Genomic DNA, 24,698 nt, shown 5'->3' on the forward strand with positions numbered 1-24,698 from the left:
TGAACAGATGGATAGGAGGGTGGGTGGGTAGATGGGTGGATGGATGGATGGGTACATGGATGGATCCTATAATCATTAGGAGCCACTGGTGGTATAAAGGAACTGAACTATGCAGAGCCCTCCCTGTGGGCAAGGATAGCCTGACATGGGGACAGACTGCAGCTGGAAAGTCAATTGGGAAGCTCCTGCCTGTGTCCTTATGAGCACTAATATTGCCTAGGTAAGTGGAGGAGGAGACAGAGTCCAGAGACACTGCCAAGGTCAAGTTAACAGGACTCAGGGACAAAGTAGTGGTGAAGAGAGACAGGAGCCAAAGATGACTCTGAGATTTTTACTCAAATAATAGTGAACCCTGAGGAGAATAAGCAGCTTTGGGGAAAGAAGAAGAATTCACTTAGGATATAAGTTTGAAAGAGAATACCCAGGAGAAAATGGAGTAGGCAATAGGATAGTCAGGAGGAAAGAAGATTGAATTGTGAGCACTGGCTGAAGCCATGGGAATTTACTCATTCTTTCTATTTTAAGCACCTTCCATGTCCCACGCATTTACTATATACTAGGCACCGTGGATATTACAGTGGCCAAGACAGGCAAGGCCTGTGCTCTCACAGAACTTACATTCCAAGGGGAAAGGCACCCTAAAGACAGGTGAACAAACAAATACGTAAAGATAATTTCTGATGGTTGCATGCACTATGAAAAACACATACCAGGGTAATACACCAGGGCAACTATTGCAGGGACAGCATCAAGTGCAGTGCTCAGAGGAGGCCCCTCTGAAGTAGCGGCTTTTGCCACAAGGAGGCAGGGGGCAGGAATGACAAGGAAGTTCCTTGCTTCATGGCTTCGATTTTCTTAAAGAAGTCAGTGGTGAAATCATCTGTTCAGAGCGAGAGGATGGAGTGGGTTTTCAGGTAAATGGAAAACCCTGGAACAAGTGCCGAAGAGAAGAAATGAAAAAGGCTCAGAAAAGAGGTTATGATGGGGCACCGAGGACCTAGCTGAGGGCCGAAACCGTAAATGTGTAAGGGAGCCTATCGATGCAGAGCGTACGCATATTTTACAAATGTTATATATCGATGAAGCTTTATGTCCCTGCAGCTATATTGAAACCAGCATTAAGGCCCTAGGAGTGATCTGGAATCTCTATCCCTACTTGGGGTGAGATGGGTTTGCCGGAGTGTTTATTTGATTTTAATTAAGTTTGATGGGCTGTGAGGGTTTTCATTACGTGCTTTGACCAGGCACATTCCCACCGCCGCCACCCCCCGCCCCCACCACCACAGACCCCAGTTGCTTTGGTCTGTGTTCCTGCCACGGCCTCTCCACTCAAGCCATCCTGCAAATTAATCACCCTCAGCGTCCATCCTGCCATACCTTAAATAACTCCCCAGCACCTACAGGATCAGCGCCAAAGTTTTCACACTGATATTTATACCAGGTGCTTCACTGCCTGTCCAGCCTTCTCTCTCCCAGCTACCCAGCCATGTACACTGTGCCTTTTTGAACCCCTACCTGCTTTGCATGGACAGACCCAGGTTTGTGCCTCGGAGTCTCAGGCAAGTTGCTTAAAGTCTTTAGAGTTTTCTCCTCTATAAACTAGTTAACATTATCTGCTTCCCGGGAGGATTAAATGAATTAATGTGTGTGCACCACACAGCACAAGACTGCTGAGCAGAGTGTAGGTGTTCAAGATGGAAGCTGGAACTAGTGTAATTATTACTTTAAAAGGCTGCTTTGTGGGGCTCCTGGGTGGCTCAGTCGGTTGGGCGTCCGACTTCAGCTCAGGTCACGATCTCGCGGTCCATGAGTTCGAGCCCCGCATTGGGCTCTGGGCTGATGGCTCAGAGCCCGGAGCCTGTTTCCGATTCTGTGTCTCCCTCTCTCTCTGCCCCTCCCCCGTTCATGCTCTGTCTCTCTCTGTCCCCAAAATAAATAAACGTTAAAAAAAAAAAAAAGAATTTAAAAAAAAAAAGGCTGCTTTGTAATGATGCGGTTATTGTAGCAGCTAGCTCATGGCCACATACACAGAAGACACTGGGTCTGCGGCCCTTGGCATGGTTACCATGTTCTCCTTTGGACCTCGTCTCTCGGTTTCCGGTGTGCTCTTCTTTAGGCTTACCTTAAAAGTTAACTTGCATCTCAGAGTCTTAGAGTCTTCAACTTATATTAATATTCAACATAGGTCTCGTCCCTCAGCTAGACAGGAAGTTCCTGAAGAACAGAAATTGTTCTGCTTTTCAGTATCCTCTTCAGCGTGAAGCACAGAGCTTTCCACTTCGGGAGGTGCTAAATAATTCTTGGTTGATGTGCCATGCTAAGAGGTTGATTCCCCTCTTAAAGGGAAGGCTTCTCTCTCCTCAGCTCCCTAGATTCCCCCCACCCATCAAGGCCTCCTTCAGCCTCGCCTCCTCCATGAAGCTGCCCGGTGAAACTGATTTCTTCCTTCTTTTCTACCTTCCTTCCCCATGGTTCCCACTATCTTGTCATACTTTGCCTTAGAGCTTCTAGACTTTTAGCGAAGGCAAAGCCAAGGGAGAATGCACACGCAGTCCCCTCACTTCCTCCAGTACTCATTTTACAGATATATTATTTTCTAGCTAGACCAGGAGAACTCCAGGCTACACTAAGGGTCTTTTTCACAAGGAGGAAGCCAAGGTTTGAGGTAGCCAAATACTGGTATTTCAACCATCAGGACTCTGGACAGCTTTTCATAGGGGTTCTGTCTCCCGTGGCTTCATGCCGGAAAACATCAGGGCGAAAACTAAAACAAACACTAGAGTACAATGAGCTACCACCTCAGGCCTGTTAGAATGGCTAGGTATCAAAATAAGTGTTGGCGAGGAGGTGGAGAAAAGGGAACCCATACGCACTGTTGGGGGAATGTAAATTGGTGCAGCCACTGTGGAAAACAGAGTAGAGGTTTCTGAGAAAATTTTAAATAGAACTACCCTAGGGGTGCCTGGGTGGCTCAGTTGGTTGAGTGGTCCCACTCTTGATTTCGGCTCAGGTCGTGATCTCACAGTTTGTGGGACGGAGCCCTGCATTGGGCTCTGGGTCGTGTGGAGCTTGCTTGGGATTCTCTCTCTCCCTCTCTCTCTCTCTCTCTCTCTCTCAAAATAAATAAATAAACTTAAATATACATATATATACACACACACATATATGTGTGTATATATATAATTATATATTTTATATATAACATATATATTAAATATATATTTATATATTTATATTTTATATATTTATAAATAAAATAAATAAATATGTATATTTTATATATTTATATATACTTATATATTTATATATATAATATATATATGAAAAAATAGAACTAGTCTATGGTCCAGCAATGCCACTTCTGGGTATTTATCCAAAGCAAATGAAAATACTAACTGCACGCTCCCATCCACTGCAGCATTATTTACAATAGCCGAAACATGGAAACAACGTAAGTGTTTATCAATGGATGAATGGATAACAAAAATGTGGTCTGTACATACACACACAAAGGAGTATTACTCCTCCATAAAAAAAGAAGGAAATCCTGCCATTTGCCACATGGATGGACCTCAAGGGCATTATGCTAAATGAAGTAAGTCAGACTGAGAAAGACAAATACTGTATGATCTCACTTATACGTGGAATGAGAGAACAGATTGGTGGTTGCCAGAGGCAGAGGGTAGTGGAGGGTAATAGGTGAAGGTGTCCAAAAGGTACAAACTTCTAGTTAAAAATAAGTCCTGGTGATAGAAGGTATAGCATGGTGACTGTAGTTAATAATGGTGTATTTGCAAGTTACTAAGAGAGATTTTAAAAGTTCTCATCACAAGAAAAAAAATCTTTTAAGTATGTGTGGTGATGTCAGACTTATTTCGGTGATCATTTTGCAATACATATAAATATCGAATCACTGTTACAGTGAAATTATTATATACATAATTAATTATATATTAATTAATATATTGAAATTAATACAACGTTACAGGCTAAATATATCTAAATTTGAAAAAAATTTTTTTAAATAAATGAGGAAAAAAAACTTATTTTTTTTTTATTTTTTTTTCAACGTTTATTTATTTTTGAGACAGAGAGAGACAGAGCATGAGCAGGGGAGGGGCAGAGACAGAGGGAGACACAGAATCTGAAACAGGCTCCAGGCTCTGAGCGGTCAGCACAGAGCCTGACGCGGGGCTCAAACTCACGGGCCGTGAGATCATGACCTGAGCCGAAGTCGGACGCTTAACCGACCAAGCCACCCAGGCGTCCCCAAAAAAACTTATTTTAAGGGAGGCAGGTATAAGGGAGGAAAGGCTGGAGGACCTGGGTTTCAAGCCCAGTTCTGTGCTTTTCCTAGCTGTGTGAGGCCTGACCACTATCCCAGACCTTGCCAGGCCTCTGCCACCATGTCTCGACAGTAAGGGAGACCACCAGTGATCTCCAAGGTATTTCCTAGGTCTGCAGTTCCAAGCTCTAGCCTTGCCTATGAGCTGTACTGTTAAGGGACAAATTGAGTCAAAAGAGCTTTCTCCCTCTCTGGTCATTAGCTGGTAGGGGTACTTTACAATCTTGTCTGATCCTTCTGCCCATTCTCTTATCAGGCATTTCATTCAATGTTTATTTTTTGAGAGAGAGAGAGAGACAGACAGAGCAGAGCAGGAGAGGGGCAGAGAGAGAGAGGGGAGACACAGACTCTGAAGAAGGCTCCAGGCTCTGAGCTGTCAGCACAGAACTCGATGCGGGCCTCGAACTCATGAACTGTGAGATCGTGACCTGAGCCAAAGTCAACACTCAACTGACTGAGCCACCCAGGCTCCGTCAGGCATTTCATTCAATGGACATAAAAATGAGAACGTCACAGGGCAAAGCCTGACTGAACCATTGAAAAGATGCCCACTCCCTGTCCCCGTTACAACTGTTGAACTTGGGTGATGGATTTATGGAGGTTCTTTACACTATTCTGTTTACTTTCATATAGGTTTGCTATCTTCCATACTAAAAAGCTAAAATAATTTAAACCCACCTAATTCCACCCTTTCATGTACTAACTAGATACTCACTTTCTAGATGGATCTCATGAACCACCTCCTCCCCCCAAAAAGGTACTGAATCTTTTTTTTTAAAGGAACTACATCTGGAAATTATAAGGATTCACCTCACCTTGTAAACAGAGGCATGAGGGCCTGGGTGGCTCAGTCGCTAAGCATCTGACTTCGGCCCAGGTCATGATCTCATGGTCTGTGAGTCTGAGCCCTGCTCTGGGTGTGCACAAGCCCCACTTCGGGTTAGCCCCCTTTTCTCTCTCTCTCCCTCTCTCTCTCTCCCATCTCTCTCTTTCCCTCCAGGGATTCTCTCTCTCTCTCTCTCTCTCTCTCTCTCTCTCTCTCTCTCTCTCTCTCTCTGCCCCTTGCTCACTTGCACCCACTCTCTCTGTCTCTCAAAAAACAAACACAACAAAACAAAACAGAGGCGTGAAGAAACAAAGGCACAGTGCAATGTTTGGGGGCAGCCGTGCAGCGCTGAGCCTCCTGCAGGCACCAGCTCCGTCACTTTGTAACCGCATCAGCTAGGAAAGGACGGCTACCAGATCCTTGTCTGCTGGAGTGCATTGTTGCCAGGCCTAAAGAAGACCATCTGTGCCTCCAAAGCACTTGGTCCACATGTAACCCCACACACACACACACTTAAAGCATCATTAAGTTTGTTGTTGCAGGTGCAGGGCTACAAGAACAGTGGTTCTCAAGCTTTAGGAGGCATAAGAGAGTGCACAGCCTTACCACCGAGATTCTGGTTTGGTGGGTCTAAGAGGAGGCCCAGAAGTCTGCCGCCTCATCAGTCACACAGGTGTGCCTCGTGTAGATAGTCCACACCTTGAGAGGCCCAAAGGAACAGTCTGGAAGAAGCAGCAGGGACAGCAGAGGGGACCAAAGTGCTGTAGATGCTACTTGGGAAGAAAATCAATCTCTCCAGAGAATCAAAAACGTCCAGGGTAGGGGATGGGGTGTCAGTGTCTTTAAACTACCAAATGGGACTGGGAATGATATGAAGGAGGAAAGCAGTTAAAGGGGAAACTCCATTGTCCCGGCCTTTTCCGGCTCATGCCCTGTCCTTCATGTACATGCTCATATCTTATTTTTATTTTCTAAATTTTGCCCAGAAAAGTCTCCTCAGAACTCACCTGTCCCGTCCTTCCCAGGGCATCATGCTAAACCTCCCTGTATTTCCAGGGGGAAATTTTTAGAACGTGAACTGGATCAAGCCACTTCCTAACTTAAAACTTCTGTAACTGCTCATTGCTCATAGGGAAAAATACACATCTCTAAAATTCCCATCAAGTCCTTTGTGTTCTGGCCCCTCCTGAATTCTTACCATACCATGAGCTCTATTTTCTCTCCTTCTCTGGCTCTCCAGGCACAACAGCCTTCCCTGCTCCTTCTAGTGTGCCACAGGACCTTTGCATGTGCCATTTCTCTGCCTGGGATAAAATGTTGCCTCTTCAAGGAAACTTTCCCTCAATACACTAGACCAGAACAGTGTTCCCTTCCATACTCTCCTCCGTCCTCCTGGCTTTACAACAAAACATAGATCCAAATTTTATTTATATATGTATATGATTAGTGCCCATCTCCCCAACTGGACTATAAGCTTTGTAAAGATAGGGTCCATATCGGATATGCATGTCATTGTATATCCAGTGCCATAATAAGTGGTACGTTATACTTGTTCTACTACTATAAGAAAAATGCCAAGTGCACTGTGGTCTGGAGAGACTTGTGAATAACACAGAGAAACAAGGCATAAGCTGGAGGGGTGCCTGGGTGGCTCAGTCAGTTAGGCAACCAACTTGATTTCAGTTCAGGTCATGATCTTACAGTTTGTGAGATCAATCCTTCCATCTGGCTCTGCACAAGACAGCACAGAGCCTGACTGGGATTCTCTCTCCCTCTCTCTCAAAATAAATAAATAAACATTAAAAAAAAAAAAAAAAAAAAGACACAAGCTGGAGACTTTGTGACGTAAATGACAGGCCAGAGTGAAATGGTGCACTTTCTCCTGGACGTGGGTGACTGAGAATCTTCTCCATTATCACAAGAACAGCGGTCACCAGACACAAGATCTCAGGCTCTCTTAAAAAAAAAAAAAAAAAAAGCATCTGTCCAGGACTGTCCCCAGAGGATGATGAGAATGTGACTTACCCCTCAGGGAACGTGGGGGCTGGAAAAGAGGCCAGAAATGACTGAGGACCAACCTTCTCAGTGCCCTTCCTGTCATCTCCCTGGAAATGTATCTTTGTCCCTCAGTAGCAGGACTCAGAGAGAGCAGGGAGGAGAAGGTCACAGACAGAAACGATCTTCCTCCCTCCTATCTGGAGCCACAGAAACAGGCGAGCTCAGGTTATCTTTGTGCACGCTTCTTTTCCCCAGAGACGAAGGGGGGGGGGTGGTGGGGGAGGTAGGGCAGGCGGGAAGATTTAGAACAGTCAATTCAGAAAACAGGGTGGTTTTCTGCTGGGTCATCAGACCCAGCCCATTCAAGGGCTGCAAAATGAGCTGAAGTTTAGGTTCTCACTAGGCCACTGAGTCCCATCAATTACACCACGTGGAAAAAACTTTGGACAGTTAAAAATAACATAGGGGTCTGGTGTTTGGAAGATCTGGAGTGTGGAATGCCAGCTTGTCAAGTACAGAGTGCTGCCTACCAAAAGCGTGTGCTAGGAACATGCATACACGCACCCACCGGGACGGGAGGGCCACAGAAGCGAAAGGCGCCCACCCCGGCAAGAGTGCACAGCCCAACTCTTAACGCCACCCACTTTGGTCCGAAGGACTTTCAAGCCCTCTTCTAGCTGTGGAAGGGGCAGAGCTCACCCAGGAAGGAAGCACCTTCCTCCCCCTTGGAGGAGGCAGCAGAGGCTGGAAACCAGGAGTTCAGTCACCAGTCACGTCAGAGTCAGTTCACCCCTGTGTGTTGTTCTGCAGCATCTGGGACATTCTTTTTCTTTCTCAGAAGGACCCAATAGCAGCACCGAGTAAGTAGCATGCAATAATCCGAACTCCTGGGCAAGACATCCTATAGATAAACCTGTCTCAAAGTCTCCTAGCACATTTCTTCTAATAGTAAAAAATAATAATCATAATGCCATAGAGTTCTAGAACTTCTTTGTTCTATGGAAATCAGAGGCTCTCTTACTTATTATCTCATTTTCCTTAAGATGTCAATGTGGGGAGAAAAAATCAGCTAGTACGTCTTTCCATTTTATGGATAGGAAAACAGAGTCCTTGCAGGGATGCCTGGGTAGCTGAATCAGTTAAGCGTCTGACTTCGGCTCAGGTCACGATCTCACAGCTCACGGGTTTGAGCCCCGTGTTGGGCTCTGTGCTGACAGCTCAGAGCCTGGAGCCTGCTTCGGATTCTCTGTCTCCCTCTCTCTAGTCACGCTCTGTCTCTCTCTCTCTCAAAAATAAATAAACATTTTAAAAAAAATTTTTTTAAAGAAAAACAGGGTCCCTGTGAACATCCAGTTAGAAGGTAAATATGTGCCAACTCTTCTTTTTTTTAATGTTTATTTATTTACTTTTGAGAGAGAGAGAGAGATAGAGCGTAAGCAGGAGAGGGGCAGAGAGAGAGGGAGACAGAATCTGAAGCAGGCTCCAGGCTCCGAGCTGTCAGCACAGAGCCCGACGCAGGGCTCGAACCCACGGGCCATGAGATCATGACCTGAGCCGAAGTCGGACACTTAACTGACTGAGCCACCCAGGTGCCCCGTGCCAACTCTCCTAAGCTCTTGACATATATTAACTTATTCAATTCTTCCAACAACACTCTGAAGACAGAAACTATCATTCCTACTTTACAGATGAGGAAACCGAGGCACAGAGGGGTTAGGAATCCTGCCTGCGGGCCTTGGATTTGAACCCCGACTCTCTAGCTCCAGAGCCTGCATTTAAGGTATAGGCCACATAGCCCCTGCTTGCCACACTGCTTCTCCCTGAGACAGAGTGTGTGAGCTGTCAGAGCCCAAGGCTCTAAGGAACCTTGACGACTGGGCTTAACGCCCCGCCTCCCCCTGAAAGCTAGCTCCCTGGGCCCCAGGCCTTCCTGCAGGGGGGAGTAGGCAACATGTAGGTGGGCACTTGAATGGGTAACAGGGGTGCCCGTGTGCCTGGGTGGCCATGGGGAAGCACCATCTACAGAACAAACTCCCTCAGTCCTCCCAGAAGGAAACACTGTCTTAGAGACCTGCAGTCTCCCTCCCCCGATTTGAACCACGAAACTAATCCTCGAGGCACGGGGCTTTGACTGCTCTACGAGGGTCAGCATTTATGTTTTCCTCCCTCGACTGGATTTGTATATTGTATTTATACCACTTATGGGTTATTGTTGTTGTTTTGAAAGAAAGGGCATGGTGATTGAAGGATACAAAGGGGGAGAGAGTTTCAGATCTACCACTTGGACAGGCTTCCCCCTACAATCCTGCCCTACTAAGCAAATCTGCCCACGAGTGGGCCAGGGCAGTCCTGTGCCTGACAAAATAGGGGGCTCACACCAGTGAAGGCCCCCCAGTGTGCCCTCTGCACCCCACCCCTCAGGGAAGTACCCTGAAAAGGACCCAGAACATATTACCAAGGAAACCAAGAAGGAGGATTCAGTTCAACTTTAGCCAGGGGGCCCCTGGAGGTGGGCGATGCTTCCTGCTGAGGGACTCAGGAGGACAACCCAGCCTCCCCCTGGAGGCCCCCTTGGCCTCCAAAGTTTCCAAGCACTTCCCAAGAATTGGCTGCCAAAATGGGACTCCACTCAGAACAACGTGGCCCCGGGCGAGTTCGGGGACCACCTTCCCACTCCCAACCAGCCAAACAGACCCACTTGCTCCCCTCCACACATGCCTGCCCACCTGGCCTTTCTTCCCGGAGAGAGGAAGGGGATTCTCTAAGGAATTACTCAAACACTTCCCGGATCTCCATTCACTTTCCTTTCGTGCCTGTCTTTCTCCACCTCACCCTCCACTGCTCCTCTGAGCCTGACCAGATCCACTGTCCTTCCATACTCAGCTCAAAGCCACCTCCTCCCTGAAACCTTCTCTGACACCCCAACCACAGGACGCTCTTTCTCTTTTCTGATTTCACAGACCCCTCAGGGGCTGGACCGCTCATTTAGTGCAGAGTAACCTCACACCCCGTGTTTCTTCTCACCCGGTTTGCTGTGTGCAAGCTTTGACCTTTTCCTCCTTCCCCCTGCCCGCTCCCACATTCACGAGACTGAGTGTGCCCTCCTGGTGACAGAGCAAAAACTCTTCCCTTCTTTTTATGCCCCTTCAGTGCTTTTTGATCAAGGTGCAATGCAGAAGGCGAGGAAAAAGATGTCAACAGGGCAAGGACGAGGGAGACAAGAGGTCAGAAGGAAGCCTGGGCTGGAGATGCAAACCTTGATATTAGGCGTTGCGTGGATTATTCCTCTCTTTGGGGCTCAGAGAACGCTGGGGAGGCTGAGGTCTGAGTCAAGAAATGAAATAAGAAGTAGAAAGCCAAAGGAAAATAAAAGGGTAACCAGTGGGCTTTTCTCTCCTGGGGATTTCAAAAGCTACAATACAGCCTAGAGGAGAGATGCCTGGCAGTGGCCCGAGTCTGCCCGATCTGGGTCTTGGAGAAAGGTGGGGGACATTTCAGGGCTTTTATATTGTCCAGACCAGTTCATCTGGGTTGAAAAGGAGACAGAAACTCCAGGCAACACTGGGCAATAATAAAGATTGTTGCATCAGTCAGAGCACCTTTTGTTCTGTAGTTCTCAGGAAACTGAACCCATTCCAGGCAGGTATTGGGTACTGGGTGGCAAATGATTGCCAGAAGAGGGACCCACACTGTTGGGTCCTCTCTGTTTGGCAGGTCACCAAATAATAGAGCAAGAATCCCTACTGCTCAAAGGGTAGCAAGAGCTAGCTCGGTCTCGGAAGGTTCAGCCCCACGACCCAGCCAGGCTCCATCCCTCCTCTGATGCTGACTGGGATCTAGGGCCCTGAGATGGCAAACAATGCCCCCTGGTGTGCTTTGGACCAGGGAACTATGGGAACTTTCCCAATTTCACAGAACTCTATAGATTAGTGTTCATCTCAGCTACCCTGTGCATAACTGACCTAAAACTGAATGATCCAAACCTGTTCCCCATCCCCCAGAGATGTGTGTAATTAGATAAAATGAGGACAGAATATGTATAAGTATCTGTTATACTGGGATGGCTGCCCAGAAAGGAAATGAGCACCCGCAACCTGACGGCCCCGGGTGTGCCCTCTGTACTGTAGGGCCGCACACAGGGACCGAGGGACAGTTACTTTGAGAGTAAGTGCTAGTGCAGTATGACCTTTCCGAGTTGACAAACACTTTTGTACAACTCTGCTCCTGCAACCTATATTTTGTGCACCATCAGCATTTTCTCCTGCTCTCTGCATTGAGGGATGTCTAATGGATCAGAATCGGAATTAAAACGTGACTCGAGTAGCCCATCACCACCTCTGGTCTTCACCTTACTCCTGACCCAGAACCAGGCCTCTCCCGGGTGGTACTTTCTTCCAAATGGCCCCAACAATGAATGATTTGAAGCATGGAGGATATAATGATTTGAAGCAGTAAGAGGGTATATAAAAGTTACAGTGATATTTTTCTCTCTCTCAGTATGAAAAATGAAGGCCCCCCACACGATCCCCAGGACATCATTTTTTTTGTCTCACTGTCAAGCGAATCTATCTGCATTGAACACAGTTGGGACAATGAGTCGTAGGGCAAGTCGTATCTATGTCGTGGTTGGTACTATGAAAGTACACAAAAGGCATTGTCTCAAAGGATATATATCTGAAAACAGTGACTGAGCCATAGCTATCTCCAGAACTCAATAGGACAGGTCCCGGTGTTGGGTTAGACCATTATAGCACTCTCACCTTCTGCTCCCTATCTTAAAAACTCATGAAAAGTCCTCAGGTATAAATAAGGCTAAAGGAAATCCCATACATAGCTGAACACATAGTAGACACCCAAGAAAAATGTGGCTGAGTTATCAGTGGCTATTCACCAGCCCTGGGTTACTTAGTCCCTGAAGGAGAGAGAGCAAAGTAAAAAGACTTGTCTTTACTTCCCAAGACCAAAGAGGGTCTTAGAGCCACAAAAATGAAGTGGTAAAGAAACAAGAGGCTAGAATAAATGACACTGACATTTGTCATGGCCGTACATTCCACACTCAAGCGAGGCCAAGCTTGTGCCTGTTTCCCAACTCCTGAAACTGAAGAATTTGGGGAAAGGAATTCTGCTGCCTTTTCCAAATGCCTGCAGTCAAGGGAGGGAATGAGAAACACGTCAACTCTGAAGGGCCGGAAGCAAATTAGGGAGGAAGAGCACTGTCTGCTTGCAGGTTTCATTTACTTCATTATTCCACACATATTTATTAAATGCCTGCTCTGCTAGATCCTGGGATGAGAAAGGTACAAGCAACCACCATCCCAGCCTTCCAGGGCCTTATTCCGACTAACGAGAGTCAAGAATTTCCACGGCCATGAAAGAAGAGTGTGCTTGGGACGATGGGGCTGAGGCAGGTGTGGTCAATTCTACCTGAGGGTCCACAAGGACTTCACTGGAGAGAGGGGGGGCCTCTGAAGTACCCAGGGGTTCAGCAGGCAGGTGTTCATGGAGTGCACATGGGGCAAGGTGGGGCTGGAGGAGCCACAGCAGTTCAGTGAGACTGTAGGGGAGTCTGAGGGGCGCCATCTCTCTGAGGGGGATACAGAACCCACATCAGAACTCACAAGTTCACCCTCACTCCACATTCTGAGGTCCCTAACCTGGAGCCCATGGGCATCTGGGGCATCCACTGATGGGCTCCTCAAAATCTGTGGACCCGACTTGCAGATGTTCACACCTACGTGCATTTTTTTCTGGGAAGACAATCCACAACTTTCATAGGATTCAGAAGGGTCTTTAGTCACCAAGGAAAGGTGAAGAAGCACATTGAGAAGCCTGAACACCACAGCGTGGTGTAGAAGCCATTGTTTGCTGTGTCTGCATCCCACATATAGTTTAGTAATCTGACGTCATGGTTTTCAGAACGAGCAGAGCTAAAAGGATGAGGGCAAGGAGATAGGAAGAAATCACAATTTTCATCACCAAAACAAATATCTGTGTACTGACTGTGTGCCAGGCACTGGCTAGATTTTAAAAGCCAATACCTCTTTCCGTAAAGACATGTGGAAATATGTCTTCTCAACCTCCTATTCCTGGAGCCAGGATTACAAAGCCAGGTCCCTAAATGAGAATACAAGTCACCTAGGGCAATTTACTGCAATCCCCAGATCAGGCTCAAACTTTAGTTGGTAGTTGCCTAGCAACAGGTGACCCTGAAACACATCGCCAAACCGAGATGCCAAAAAGGCATTTTTGCGGACAAGCTGGTTCTGAAAGAGCCCCCATGCAAGTCTGTCCGCCCGGTCTCTCCGGGACTGCTGGGGGAAGGTGTAGACCTTGCAGCCAAAAGGAGGCTGGAAGGCAGAGCGGGGAAGGTGCGCAAACGGGCGGTGTGTTTTCCCACATTGGGAAGTGGGCACAAGAACACGGAACTGAGGGGTGAGGGAGAAGGCGGCCTGAGTAGAGAAGGCAATTGGCGCCCCTGAACGTCCTCTTTCAGACCAGACCTACTCTTCCTCTTCCCGGCCGTATCTACAGACACAGAAAACTGCACAAGATCTGACTCGCACCTATATCCAGCACTGCCCTAAAGTCATCACCAGGCCTCCGACTACAGCTAACTGGGGACCCCAGGAAGCAATTTTTATCCAACTCTCCAAGGCGGCTCCCTCCCTTACAGAGATAGCAAGCACGAGAGAGCCAAGGAGATCTTACTTTCTCAAATTCGGATTTGTTTTCTTTTTAATGGGAAGCTCAGAAATTCCTGCAGCGGATTCAGGTGAGCCTGGGATTCCTAAGACAAAGGTTCTCACCCAAACCATCACACAGGCCAACAACGCCCGCACCTCTCCCCCGTGCAGGTGTAGAAAGCTCGGGAAGACGGGGCCTTCTTCAGAACCCGTCGTCGTCTCTCCTCCAGAAAGGTCTTGGGGGCTGTGGGAAGGGGCAAATAAATCCATCAGTCTGGAAGAGATTCGGGAAGAACAAATGCGGAAGTCAAACAACAACAAATAAAGCGGATATAAATCCAGATAAAATATTAAAATCATTAAAGGGCTGCTGCTCCCTGAAGATTGGGAAAAATGAAGAGAGTTAATTAAAAGCAATCTCCATGCACTGCTGAGCCAGCCGGCCCTGATAAATCAACAGCTGGGGCTGCTGTGGAGGGCAGTCAAGGGGCTTGGGGGGGTGGGGGGCTACCCGGGAGGGGGACTGCTGCAGAAACAGCAGTGACGTCAAATTGAACACAGCAACTTAAGTTTCCTGTCTATTAAATATTTTATGGCCACTGAATAAACTTGTTCTTCGATGGGGAGAAAATGATCAGTGAACCAAGAGGGAGGAAGATAGGGATGAAGAGGTATTGCTTGTTTGATTCAAAACCTACTTGGAACTGTGATGTCAGCATCTCTGATCTTGCCCCAAATGCAGAGGCTTTTGCTTTTTGTTCTCTACCTGATCTGCACAGGTAGATGCATCTTCTCAAATCTCTCTACAAAAACCCTGGGTGATGTTTGTTTAGGGGGGCTGAGGGAGGTGGTGCAAAGTCAGAGAAAGGAATAGAGAGAGGAGAGATAGAAAAGACCTTGCTGACTTTTAGTACCAAAAGAAGAAGAAGAAAAGGAGGAGGAGGAGGAGGAGGAGGAGGAGGAGGAGGAGGAGGAGGAGGAAGAGGAGGAGAAAAAAAGACCCTTAGCACAAAACTAAAATGTCAACAAAAATGGTGAGAACTTTCTTTTTTCTTGCTTGCTTTCTTCCCCCCCCCCTTTCTTTCTCTACTTCCTTCCTTCCCCCTTTTTTCTGCAGCCCGATAAAGTTTTTGTTCTTCATTTAAAACCAAAAACAGCTCAGAATTTTTGGGCTCAATCTAAGTAAAACACCAGCAATTTTCAAAGTGTTACAAGAACTGCCCTTCTCTATTCTAAGGGAACCCTCCAGCTCTTCCTTGATGGAAATATAATCAAGAGAAATGATTGGGGAAAAGTGTTTTTTCTCCTCCATAGAATTGGGATTGGAAGGGGAGTGTGTGCATGGGGAAACATAAGGAATTATGCATTTGGATATGCATTTTAATTAGGTGGACAGAAGCAGCCGCCTGTTAATTTTTCTTGCTTGTTTCCACTTAGCATTCATCACAGGCAGAACCACCATAGAGCGCTCCCACGATAATAGATGGTTCTGCATTGGCTAAGTCCTCAGGGAAAATAATTAGCAGGAGAGAATATATTCTCTCCACTCCCACTACCCCATCCACCCTGCCCTCCCCCATCCCAGCACCACATTGCCTCCCCGCCCCACCCCCCCAATGGACAGTGGTTTCCCTAGGAGAAGCCTAGGGGAGCAGTCAGCCTCCTGGCTCACAGGCACTTACTTTGTCCTGCCAAAGAACCACAGCCTGGAAGGAGAAACAGACTGGAGGCCTTCCTTGGAGTGAAGGCTCCTAGATGCAGGGAGGGGGGCTATCTGCTGCTTAGTTAGTTCTGAGGGACAGCCTGGCAATCGGTGCTGGCCAGCACAGGATGAAGAAAGCCCCAAAGAGGGTGAGACAGTTCTCACTGAGCTCAACTGGCAGCAAACAAAGACGAGTAAAGAGTTGTTATTTGAGGATAATGGAAGCCCAGATGACGTTTTTCACTTAATTTGCTTTTATAAAGTAAAGGAATGTTGTAGGGTTGCAGCAAGCTTGTATCTGAAGGCTGGCAATCAAGATGGAAGTCTCTTGAGTTTTGAGCCCCGCCACGATGCGCTCCATAGTCTACAGAATCAATTCAGGCAACTGATCTCCTGTGTCAACAGCACAACCTCCTCGATGACCAGCAGATAGAAGCTCCAGCCCCTCCACCACTGCTCCTCTCTTCCCAGAGTCGTCTTAATAGAAGGGGGAATCAGAGACGGCAAGATGACCAATGCCAAAGTTCCAGGAAAGCACTCTCCTCTGTCCTCTGAGCTTCTGTTTCCTCTGATTTTGCAGGTGGACTCAGTTCAGGGCTGACAACGGGGAAATGAAATGAGGGCTTCCCCTGAGCTCATATTCTCACCTATTTCAAACCCCGACAATGGGAAAAATCCCAATGAGATCCTAGGGCTATTTACACACAGCTGGATGAGTGAGGCTTTGCATTTCCCGAGAAGCAATGATTAGGCTTGATGTGTAATGCCATACTCATTTCATTTATTTTAGTTTTAATATATTAAAATAATGTTCAATATGTGAGGTATTGTTGACTCTGAGAAGGCCTCAGTCAGCTAATGGAAACTGTGTTCTCCCAGTAACACCTCCCATTTGCACTTTACGCCTTTGGAAATGTTTTCACATCCATTATTTCATTCAGGCACCTTGGGGGCTAAGCAGAGCTGGGTGAAGGGGAAAGGAGGAGAAAGGAGACACAGGCTTTTCTCACTGAAGGAAATGATAGGTCTGATTTACTAACTTTTGCCTTTTAAGCTGTCCCATCCCCCTTGGCCCCCTGTTGCCAGGATGAAACCTCCATCCTGCCCAGGAAACAAACCAAACGTTCAGTCCAAGACTCACCAGGGAACTACAGCTCTTTGCCCCCACAAACCCAAACCCTGCCTGACACCCCACATGCCCTCAAGGGGGGGTGGAGACAAGGGGATGGCGATCCTTGTGGCTGGGGATGAAAGAAGTGAGTCTTTGGGTTCTCAGAGGATTTAAGCACCCCCCCCCAAAAAAAAATAATGCTATTCCTACAGGGGGGGCAAGGATAAGGAGGTTGAACTTCACGATACTATTAGCATTTTTCCCTAAGTTTATAAGGCGGGGGTTTACCATTTAGAAATGTAGTCCCTGAATTTTAAAGAGTCTAAAAATGAAGAGGCCTAGGCGTATCCCCAAGAGAATTGAAAGCAGGGATTCAGACAGCTACCTATACACCCACCTTAATATCAGCATTACTCATGATAGCTTAAACATGGACATAGCCTAAGGGTCCCTCACTGGATGAGTAGATAAACAAAATGTGGTATGTACCTACAATGGAATATTATTCAGCCATTAAAAGGAAGGAAATTCTGGCACAGGCTACAGCATAGATGAACCTTGAGGACATTATGTTAGGTGAAATAAACCCGTCACAAAAGGACAAATATTGTATGATTCCACTTACATGAGGTGCTCAGAATAGGGAAATTCATAGAGACAGAAAGCAGAATCGTTGTTACCAGGGACTGGGGGGGGGGGGGGGGAGGGGGAGGAGATGGGAGTTATTGTTTAATAGGTACACAGCTTCTGCTTGGGATGATGAAAAATTCTGGAGATGGTTAGTATCAATGGTTGCACAACATTATGAATTTACTTAATGCCACTGAATTGCACACTTTAAAACGGCTAGAATGGCACATTTACGAGTTACGAATGTTAAATATACATGTTATGTATATTTGACCACAATTAGAAAAAAATTAAGGGGCTGCCTCTGTCTGCTGGAGGTCAGGGTGACCATTTTGGTTTTTCTTTCATTTTGCCCAAGAATCGCAATTTTGGCTTCTATGAATTCTCTGATGGGTTTTGCAACCCCCTCTTCCTCATTTAGGCTTGGAGAAATAATTGCCAAGGGAGTTTCCAATCAAAGGAAAGCCTGATAATAACACCCTCAGAGGAATCTGGGATATTCTGGAGGCATGTCACTGAAGGAGAGGCAGTGAATTCTAATTTAGACGCTGCTAATACCCACTTGGGTACAGCAGGCCTGTGTATATCTGCTAATCACCTCCATTCCCTCAGCAGTAACACGGGGTACGCTAGAGGAAGCTCAGTGAGACATCAGTACAGGTCCACTTCTTCAACTCTCTAATCCGACTGGTATCTGCAGCTGCCCAAATGGAAATGAAGTAAGCACTTTATTTCCATGTTAATTGGGATAGGTGTCATAGGGGAGGAGAGGACAGGTCCAGAGAGATTGTGGATAAATGAAATCCAGAGGAGAAAAATCTTTTGTTTGGTTTCCCCCTCTCCCTCCACACATTTAAAGAAAAGAAAGGGGGAAAAAAGATTCATGTTCTCAGCAATTCCAGTCTTTTCCACAACCAAAAACTTGATCTGAGTGTTTAATGAGCAGCAAAATAAGCCAATTAGTCTTCCCCCTTCTCTCCCCTTTCTCCATCCTCTGGTCAGGGTGCTAAGGAGGGGAGAATCAGAAGAAAAGCCCACCTTCTAAATGGCCCATCACCTGGTCCTCAGCTTTAGGCCCTGAGAAGGGAGAGGAGTGCCATCCTGGTTAGAATCCCAAGGGGTAGCTCCATGTGGCAGGACTGGACCCGAGAAGATGAAACTAATGAAGAGTCTCCCAGTCTTAACAAACCCCCTTTAGAGACGCACTTTAAAAACAAGGAAGAATTGGAACTCTGGCCCCTAACTGTTCTCCCTGTCCTAACTGACCATAGTGAGAGCCACCAAGCTTTTAACTGAAAGGAATTTGGGCAATCAAGGTGCATCACCCTCATCTTAATGACAAGGGATTTGCAGTTCAGAGAAGTTCTGTGTCCAAGATTGAGTAGCAAGTTGGTGGTAAACTGAGAGCAGAGCTCAAGGCGCTGGATTCCTCTCTCAGAGCTGTTTCTCTTCCATTGCCCTGAAGTCCTCACAGCTACAAAGACCAGCCAGTGGTGAGAGATGAACGTGGAAAAGGAACAGGGTTTGCGACGCGGCCACACTGAGAACAGGTGGAAGGGAACTGCCTTCCAGTCACAATGAATAGGAACAGCAGGTTTTCAAAGTGAATAACAGAAACGTGCTCATTTCACAGCAACCTGAGATGACCAGTCTCCGGATTCAGAGAGGGGAGAAGAGGGTGCAAAAGGGGGATTAGACATGTGTCATCATTGTTTCTCAGGCTCACAACCAAGGCAGGGGCGGGGAGGGAGGGCTCACTGTGGGCTATTCGAACCCCATTATTAGGCACTCTGAGTCTAATCCCCTCGCCCCTCCCTGCTTCCAAACACGGCCCCTCTCAGCCCTCTCCAGGCTTCCCTCTTCCCTCGCCACCCCCCACACTACTCCTATTCACAAACACGACCTAGAAATTCCCAACACGGTCTGCCCCTCTTTTCCCACCCACCCCCACCCAACACCTTCTAACCACTGCTTTTAAAACTCTGATGCAAATCACAGGCTTCAAAAACCTTCCTTGGGTGACAGTTTTACGATGCTAGCTCCATTCATCCATATGGTTTGACAGACTGTGAAACACTAGTAACCGGACCAATAAGAAAAACAAATTACAAAAACACCACAACACCTCATCTCTCCCCAGTCACTCACACAACTAAAGAAAACTTTGGAACTGGCAACAGATCATCATATCAGCCTCTCTCACTGTTAAACAATAATCTTTTCAGAGTTCAGACCACACAGCAGTTTTATCCACTCACCTACTCCTTTCCCTTCCTGCCACCCCACCCCACCCCACCCCACCCCCCCCCAGGCCGCTTTATCTTTCCTTGTTACATACCTGCATATTTGAAGATTATCTAAAGCGAGGGTCATGCTTACATAGGCCCCAGCTGGAAAACGGTGGCTTCACAAAAACTATGTCAGTGGTTGTGGCATTTCTTGGCCAGGGGCTTGCCACATTTGGCTACGATTCTGTCTTCTACTGACTTTCAGAACACTCAAAAACCACAAAAGTTACTTTGCTGAGGGTGGGACAATAAACAGACCTGGATTCTGGTGCCTTTTTATGACCCAGCCCCCACTACCACTATAATCAGCATGGCCTCTCTTTGAAAACAGAAACATCAGCCTCAGTTTCCTTTCTGTTGTTGGTGCAAAACAAAGCATGCTGACCGTAGCATTTTATGTTTTGCATTGATCTGAGCAGATGGCTCTGAAACAGCTTTAGACATTATGGTCTTTCTCAGATGCATCCAAATTCCAGCTACCTGCATGATTGCAAAAAGACAGCGGAAGCAGAGAAGTCTCCAATTAAGTGGCCTCTGAATCCCAGCCCACCTAAGGATCTAAGCAGCTCCCAACCTCCCAGCCATCTCTGGATGTCCCCAAGGTAGTCTGCAAGCCAGATAATTTTCAAAGGTTTACCCTGTGACAATGCCTCTACATGGGTTCTTGCAGAAATTAATATCCTTTATGGGTATCTCATCAAAACCAGACATTCTTCCTGATGAAAAATAATGTGCTAATAAAGTTTGGGGAATTCAGGGCTTTTTTTTTTTTTTTTTTTTTTTTGATGGGCAACCAGAAGCAGATGGAGAAGGTGGTTCTTAGGCATTTGTTGGCTTAAAATATCTGAGGGTCCTTTTTCATAAGGGGCTAAAATAATGTCCATAAAAGGCTACAAGTTCACAAAGTCCCAACCTCCATATTCCCCACTTAGTACCTACCCACCCACGTTGCCCCACTCCAACAGAAAGAGCTAAGAGGAGATTAGAACCAGGAATGCAACTCCCCCCACCCTCTCTTCTCTGATATCTAAACTGAGTGCCACAGCAAGAGTGAGGTCTGGCTTATAAGTGGCCACAATTACACAACTTTCACAGGCACTGAAACCACTTTAGATTAGAATACAGTGTATCCAGATCACAGGCTGTATAAAGAGATGAAGATTTGAAGTCCGTCTACACACATGACCTGCTGTTTGACCTTGGCTAAGTAAGTATGTATTTACTCCTCTCAGAATTGTGTCCTTAATAAAAAAACAGAAATATAAACACACACCTCCAAGCAAGGGGAACTCCTTACAAAAGAAAGTTTCAATACAATTATCTATATGTATGTTCACAGTTATAAGCATGACAAAACAGTTTACTGGTCTCATTCTTTTTAAACAAATAGTTGAGGAAAAGCCCTATTGGTTTATACAGAATAATTAAATAATAATAATAACAGTTATTCTTTTCTAAGCAGGCAGTTATAATAATAGATACATATGTGCATAATCAAGTCTGGCAGAAGGTGGCAGACATTCCCAGTTAAGTGCATACAAACCAGAGTTTTGATAACTTAATAAAAAAGTTGTTTAAAGTGTTGATAGCAGATTTGGGGGAGGGTGGCGTACCTGAACTAGAATATGAAGTAAGATTAGAATTTATATGAAAAGCATTGTTTCCCAGATATGCAGAAATCAACCAGGATATAGTATGTGACCGACTTACACACAGACCTTTATCAAATTCATAGTTATGTTACCTGCGTGGGTTTACTTGACTACATGGCCCTTATCTTGCTTGTACAAGTAAGAAATGAGGGTTACTCGCACATCTAGGCTCAGACAATGTAGCTGCTAAATTAAATAACATGTACTACCCATTTACACATCATACAAATCTATCAGTGCTTTTAAATTCTATTTGTCCAGATGTGACCGCTTGGTTGTGGGGCCACCTGCCGTGTCCTCTTTGTGATCTGATCAGTCCAGGCGCCTCCTGTTTCTGCCTCTAACACCCTGTTGGGCAGTAATAAGATGTTAAAGGCGTCAACAGAGAGAAGCCAGGCTGTCAGCTTCAGAGAGGAAGGGGGTGAAGGGTACAAGGAGGAGGAATAAGAAAGGGAGTTGAGGGAAGATCAAAGAGGTAGGAAAAAAGCCAAACTGCTAAGAGAGGAGATGTGGCTCTAGGAGCTAGGGACCCTAAGGAAGACCCCAAAGCAATGAGATTCAAATTGTGCCATCCAGTTACCCAAGCTATTGAATTATTGAATGTCTCTCATGGAAAAAGCCAGTATAATGAAGAATGGTCCATACTCAGGGTAGACAGAGCCCTACAGAGGTGTTGCATGAAACCTAAGCTTGTTTCTCCCCAGCACATTAACCTACCACCACTTTATTCCCCAATCCTAGAGGAAACCTTTGTGTGACCAGTTTCTGTAGAAGGCGTCGGTGTTGTTGGCTTTTTTTTTTTTTTTTTTTTTTGGAAATAGAGAGAGCCTGGGACGCACACAGAGAAAATGCTAATGTCGTTCAGCTCCGTTTCATTGTGAGGAGGGACACAAGAGGATAAAAACCTAGCTCTCCAAACCATTCTCCCTACTCCCCTCCTCCCAACGCCACCAACCATCCCTTTAGCTGGATGTGTTTCTGCGCTTTGTTCTAATTTATCCCATGCATAATTTATTTACGTGTGTATTGTTTCCCGATCAGCAACTTTTAAAAACAAATGAAATATAAAAGATGTTTTATTAAACAAGTTGTTTTTAAAAATAAAGACAGATGGTGTAGGTCTCCCAATAACAACGTGTGTGCTCCTGCCATAGGAGTTCAAAAACCGTCCGGAGTGCAGAAAGCTCGGCTGGGGGCGGGGGATAGGGGGGTATTGTTTACACCTCCTTACCTCCAGGGAAAGGGGTCGAGATACAAAAAGGAGGGGCTAATTAAAAATGACCACTCAACTTCCACCTAGAAAAAGCAGGCAGGGGTGTTGTGTGCACGCTAGCGCGTGCGTGTGTGTGCGTGTGTGTGTGTGTGTGTGTGTGTGTGTGGTGACACAGAATTACAAAACATCTCATTGCAACTGCCTCTACACAAAGTACAAGTATAATAATTCAGAACTAATTCCACTAACCAGCCCGCTTCTCTGTCCCTTCCTCCACCTCTAACCCCACCCCACCCCAGACAACCTTGCCAAAAAGGCACCCTTCTGCAGTTCAAAAAACAAACAAACAAAAAAGCTGGAGCGAGCCGGGAAACCCTGGAGCGTAGAGATACTGCGCCTGCCCGCGCGTGAGCGGGCGCCAGGGGTAACGAGGGTACCGCTTTCCCAGCAGGAAATAAACCTGGCGCACATGTGAAATAGATTCCTCTAACTTGAGTTTACCAGGTGGCATCAGCCCGCCTGTGTGATTTCGGGGGGAAATGGGGAAACTGCAAATCAGCTGTGGGTTCAGTAGAAACTCACAGCATCAGCGGTGTGCCTTCGCGAGCCACCGGGAGCGAGGATGCGGCGAAGTTACGCCCATTTATTCTGCCATAAAACATTTTCTTTCTTGGGCGAAACGCCGTGGCGTTCAAGTGCAGTGTATCCAGTGTATCTCGCTCTTGCGAGCGAGAACTAAAGCCGGGAGCTGCTCTGTGATCAACATCAGCTTCCAGTATCCTCTTAACTGCAGCTTTAATATATATATGTATATTTAAAACTCCGATACGGGGGACATTACTACCTTTTTCCCTGTTAGTGAGGGGAGATAAGCTGGTGCAAACACTTCCGATTCTCGTCGCGCGTTCCTTCGCGTAGGGAACCCCCCTACGCCCCCCACCACCACCAGTGCGAATCTGCTTTTCAACTCCAGGAGGAGCCTGGGGTGCCAACGCGGTGCGCTGAGTTGAAAGAACCTGGACTGGCATCGGCCACACACCCGGGAGAATTCTGCATGAAACGCCCCCACTTGCGCCTTCCCCCCCCCCCCCACTCCCTTCGCCCGCCGCTACCAGCCCAGCTGGGAAGTCCGGCTCCCAGCGGCGCGGACCCCGACCCACGTCGCGCAGCGATCGGGAGGGAGATCTCCTCTGCCAACATCATCGCCAATAGCACCCCTTTTAGAGCGACGCTAGTTTTCCGAAGCCTCCCCCGACTCCGCGATCGCGATCGGACTTGGCGGCGTTAACAGTTCCACCGACTGGAAGGAAGGAGGGAAGGAAGGAAGGAAGCCAGGATGAAAAGGAGGGGGAAGGAAGGCAGGCAGGAATTGGCTGTCGGACCCAGGGACTGGTCCCCGCATGTCCTCGCCCAGCCCGCCCCCCTGCGTCCGGGATCTGGGCGTCCGCTCAAAGTCTCCCGGCGGCGGCCAGAGGCACCTGCCCCTCGCTCTGGCCGGGAGCAGAAGCCGCCGGCTCAGGCGGGGAGCCCCAAGCTGCCTCTATACCCGCCTCGGCTTTTCACCCAGCGGAGGCGAGAACACCATTCATAAGACCTGCAGCTTCCCTGCCTCCAAATCAACCCCAAGTTAACCCGAGTCCTTAATTTACTACAGCCAGTTCGCCCACAAACACACACAGACACACCGGTGACCGCCCGGAGCGCCGTCACGCTCCGGGGGCTGCCCCAGCAGGAAAGCCCCGGGCAACCACCTGGGCCCCAGGGCTCCCGGGACCCACTGCTCCCCCTGCGGTCCTCCCAACTCCGGAAGGTTTGCACAAACTCCCCGCAAGCGATCGGAAGGCGTAGAGCGCCCTGCAAACTCCAGAGCTGCCACGGTCCGCTCGCCCCGGCGGACCACGCAGCCGGGCAGGGGCTGCGGACTCAGGAGGCGCGGGGCTCAGCCAAGTGCACCCAGGCGGCCCCTGCCCGGCGCTCGCCCCCAGCTCGGCCGCCCCCCGCGCCGCGCTCGCCGCCCCGCGAGGCCGGGCACTCGGGGGACTGTGCTGTCCCCGAGCTGCCCACGACCCCCCTGTACAGCACTCGAGCGCCTGGCTCCTCTGCCGCTAACCCCTCTCGGCCAGTCCTCCAATTAAGCAGAACACAAATGTAACAATTTTCTTCTTGTTAATTGCATCTCTTGACATTTCTGCGCGTTGGGGGAAAAAAAAAAGAAGATGAAGAAGTAAGAGCTGAAAGAAAAGAGAAGCC

General features: G+C 47.4%; 1 protein-coding gene across 3 annotated transcripts in view; it reads right to left on the reverse strand.

Moving 5' to 3' along the window:
• The window catches only part of DPF3 (double PHD fingers 3), a 303,086-nt gene that overhangs the window by 241,281 nt on the left and 37,107 nt on the right, over nucleotides 1–24,698 (reverse strand). The window contains exon 1 of one of the 3 annotated variants that reach the window (XM_053224668.1): nucleotides 2,123–3,103. The exons of the other annotated variants lie outside the window; for them this stretch is intronic. The gene's annotated coding sequence lies outside the window, so the exon portion shown is untranslated. Of the gene's footprint in view, nucleotides 1–2,122; nucleotides 3,104–24,698 lie in introns of those variants that run through there. 3 annotated transcript variants of the gene reach the window in all.

The sequence above is a fragment of the Acinonyx jubatus genome, chromosome B3 (assembly GCF_027475565.1).
Source record: "Acinonyx jubatus isolate Ajub_Pintada_27869175 chromosome B3, VMU_Ajub_asm_v1.0, whole genome shotgun sequence".
Classification (NCBI taxonomy): domain Eukaryota; kingdom Metazoa; phylum Chordata; class Mammalia; order Carnivora; family Felidae; genus Acinonyx; species Acinonyx jubatus.